The following is a 4,396-nucleotide window of genomic DNA, read 5'->3' as shown; positions in this document are numbered from 1 at the left end:
TTTCATGTTTTACATACCTGCATACTTCAATTTCTTAACTAGATTCTGAACTCTTATAAAGGTATTTTGTTTCTTATACAGTTGTTAAATCAACGTTTCTGGTGGGGGTGGGGATGAGACCTGGGACTCCTAGGACTTCCAGTTCCACTATTTTGCTGCTGCCACCTTTCCCTCCTTCTACTTCTTGTCTTATTACACTGGCTAAGACCTCTACTATAAAGTCAAATAAAAGGGACAAAATAAGCATCCTTTTATTATATCCGATCTTAGGGAGAAAACATTAAGTGTAACGTTAGCTGTAGGTTTTCCATGCATGCCCTCTATAAATTTGAGGAAGTTCCCTTCTATCCCCAGTTTTCTAATGGTTGGTTTATTCTCCCTACTTATTGGTTCTTTGAGAGCTAAACTTTGGGCTTCTTGCTTTGTATGAAGGTTCGTGTTTGATTTGTCATTTAGTGCAGACCTTGATTTCTGCCTTCATGTGAGGCTTATTGCATCTGAATTTTGAGAGTTTTAGAGACGGGCAAGTGCCCTGAGGGAAACCTTGAGTTTGAGCACCTTAAAAAAATTTTTTTTGTTGTGTACTATATGTAATTTAAGTATATATGCACACGTTTCCATATTTTTGAGACATTTTTCATTAAATAATTTATCTTAGCTATCTCTCAGTGTCAGTATAGATTTATATTATTACTTTAAATACCTTTGTATTATTTAATTGTAGGAATAAACAATAACTTATAAATTGAATCTCCTCTTTTTGAACATTTAAATTGTTTCAGACATTTTATTATTATAGGCAACACTGAAATGAACATTTTCATAACTGTTTTTGCTCATTATTATTTCTTTTTTTTTTTTTATGGGATTCATGACCTTGAGATCAAGACCTAAGCTGAGATTAAAAAGTCAGCTGTGTAACTGACTGAGCCACCCAGGAACCCTACTCACTATCATTTCTTTAAGATAAATTCTTGAAGATTTATTGAGTCAAAGAATATGCACATTTTAATGTTTTTTTTAAAACATTGCTGGGGCGCCTGGGTGGCTCAGTCGACTAAGCGTCCAACTTCAACTCAGTCATGATCTCACGGTTAATGGGTTTGAGCCCTGCATCGGGCTCTGTGCTGACAGCTAGCTCAGAACCTGGAGCCTCTTTCAGATTCTGTGTCTCCACCTTTTTCTGACCCTCCCCACTCATGCTGTCTCTCTCTCTCAAAAATAAATAAAACATTAAAGAAATTAAAAAAAAAAACATTGCCAAAAATATTCCAGAAAATGTGTACCATTTTACCCTTCCAGTTGCAGCATGTGAAAGGGCATTTTCTTCACATTATGGAACAATGATGGGGATTTAAAATTTTTGCCAACAAAACAAGTGAATAGCAGTATCTCCTTGTTATTATAATTTTCATCTTTTTTATTAGTGGTGCAGGAGAGCATTTTTAATATTTATTAGCTTAAAGACTAACATACATATAAAAGTATGTGCTTTTCTGAATTGCCTCTTTACTTCTTTGACAAATAATTTTCTCTCAATTTTGTCAGTTGTCTCATACATTATTTTATAATTGGTGTTAGTATGGTTTTATGTTGAGAATATCAAGACAGATACTAAAATTGGGTGAGGAATATCATCTGATATTCTCTCTCCTATGTTTCCGAAGGTACAAGACACCCCTCAGGAAAACTAACACAAATCAGGTTACTGGATAGAGGAGACAAGCCAAGTAAAGGATCTTAAATATCAACAAATTCTGGTGTTTTTAAAAAATCACCTAATATGTTTTTGGTGGATGAGAATTTGTTAATTTTCCTGAGTAACAAAACTTTGAGTCAGCTGCACTTTACTATACAGATCTTTCTTTCTTTCTTTTTCAGACATTACAATTTTATTTGAGTGTATACAGCTATTTAACAATCACTGAATTTCTAGGCCAGGTTCAGGTAACTGAAGAGCCTTTATAATTAGTTTATATTGTATAGATCCAAGGTATGATGCAAGTACAGTTTGGAGCAAAATGGGAAATAACATCTTCCTAAAGACAGGCTTCGAAATTCTAGACCAGTAGATTAAGATGTTTCCTTTCTCTGGTAGCAGGGCTGACTCCTACCTGGCTGCTAGGCCACCATTCACAGGTATAGCCAAGGAAACAGGGTACAGACCACCAAAACAAGACCAATCAATCCATCCCATGTTATTGTACAGGTTTCACAATTCAAATCACCTGTATTCAAAGGTAAACTTACAAAACCTTTGGAAGATGCATGTGCAGTCAAAAATGGGATTGCTGCCATTGGTAAGCCAGCAGCTATAGGGACTCTGCCACATTTAAGAAGCGTCAAAAACCACTATTTTCTATTTGACTACGGAGAGCAGCATTAAACGCTATATATGTTGATCCATGTTCAAATAGATTCCTTTCTGCTTCTGGGAGTTGGTAACTTTTTCTGGTTATGATATTGAAAATTAAGTTTCCTTTCCAGTATCACCTGCTTCATGATTTTCCATCTTGAGCCTTATACTTTCCTCACAACAGTTGGAGCCTCCACTAATTCTCCTTTGCCACAATGGGGCTCATTCCAACCTATGCTCAACTAGCCTGAGCACAGCCATCTTTGGCTGACATGTGACTTGGGTCTCAAACACCTTCCTTTTACTAAAAAAGATGATACTGTCAAGACAATCCAAAGATTTAAGCGTTTTAATATCAAATAAATGTTTCTGCATCAAATAAAAAAACTATATACTCCATTTTCACATATAAATATGGTAATTGAGATATGCCAATACTATTTGTGATCTTTTGTTTCCTCACGAAATTATCTTGAAGTAAAAATCAAACTGAAGGGTTGATATACTTTAATATATGGCATTTTTTTCTTGTATCTTGTAAAATTATTTTTATCATAATCTTCATACTTGTGGGGAATTATATTTTTGGGAATATTTAATATCACAAGCGAAACAAACCTAAAAACAACATTTCCCCCAGAGTTTTATTGAGAAGTAATTGACACAATTCACTGTATAAGTTTAAGGTGTACAGTATGATTGTTTGATTTACATATATTGTGAAATGTTTGCCAGAATAGGTTCAGCTAAAATCCATCTTCTCATAGAGATACAATAAAAAGAAAGGAAAGAAAAAAAGAGAAAAGGAAAAATTTTCTCTTTGTAGTGACAACTCAAAATTGCCATAATGTATAATACTTGAGTACTTACTTCTCTAATAACTGGAAGTTTGTACCTTTCTGGCCTCTGAGGAATTTCCTTATGCTCTTGCTAGCTCAGCCATGAGGTTTTAAAAAATATTTTACTTTATTCAGTATTTTAATGTATTTTTGTATTGTGAGACATTTCTAGTTCATTTAGTCTGCCAATGCTGGGAACAGAAAGCCACTATAGGGTTTTTAAAGTTGACATAGCCTTTAAGGTTAATCTAATCTAATAGTTTATTTTACAGATTAGCAAATCAAGATCTTGTAATTTTATCTGAATTCATTTGATTTGTCTGATGTCACATGTTGCACAAGTGACAACAGCAGTCCTCTAAACCAGGGCGTCTCATCCCATGTCCAGTGTTCTTTTTTCTACATTAAAGGCCAATAGACTACAGCAAGAGGCCAATTTGGTTTGCCACTTGTCTTTACATGATCTGTGAGCTAAAAATGGCATTTACATTTTTAAATGATTTTTTAAAAATTTGAAAAGAATAACATTTCAGGTTATGCAAAAAGTATACAGAATTAAAATTTCAGCATCCATAAATAAGTTTTATTGGATCACAGCCACACTTATTCATTTATGTGTTGTCTGTGGCTGGTTTTGTGCTACAACGACAGAGTTGAGTAATTGCAACAGAGATTGTATGGCCTTCAAATCCTAAAATATTTGCTATCTGGCCATGCACAGACAAATCGTGGACTCTTCCTATACCACATATTGCCTTCACTTTCAGTGAAGCCAAAAGATCAAATTCCTTATTGGGCCTCTAGAGGGAGACATTGAGGAGGGTCTTCAGTTAGGGTTTAGTTTGTTTTGAGTCATACCAGACACTAATGATTTTGTGTACAATTCACATATATTTCAAAACATCTACCCCTATATTCAAAGGTCATATTCTCAAAATAAAATATGCATGGGAAACATGTATAGAAAAGCAGCTCAAAACCCCACATCATACACTAAAAGAATGGAAATCAGGCTGCACTATTGCTCAACAGGTGGAGAGGAAGAATTGAGTCTGGTTTGTCACTGAGAGATGGTTTGTAGAAAGTCATGATCAGGTTTTGGAGGTTGAGAACATAAAGGCCCATAAGAGTCCATGTCTAGAGTCAAGCTGATCTGGGTCTAATCCTGACTCTGCTAATTTAACACTTTGTGGTAATAAAT

General features: G+C 34.8%; 1 pseudogene; it reads right to left on the bottom strand.

Moving 5' to 3' along the window:
* Positions 1-1,921: 1,921 nt before the first annotated feature.
* Positions 1,922-2,512, bottom strand: LOC120233993 (annotated as a pseudogene).
* Between the last annotated feature and the right edge of the window lie 1,884 nt (positions 2,513-4,396).

This window comes from Hyaena hyaena, unplaced genomic scaffold (genome assembly GCF_003009895.1).
Source record: "Hyaena hyaena isolate Hyena2069 unplaced genomic scaffold, ASM300989v1 scaffold_100, whole genome shotgun sequence".
NCBI lineage: Eukaryota > Metazoa > Chordata > Mammalia > Carnivora > Hyaenidae > Hyaena > Hyaena hyaena.
The sequence above is the reverse complement of the archived record's forward strand: the minus strand, read 5'-3'. Positions and strand labels throughout refer to the sequence as shown.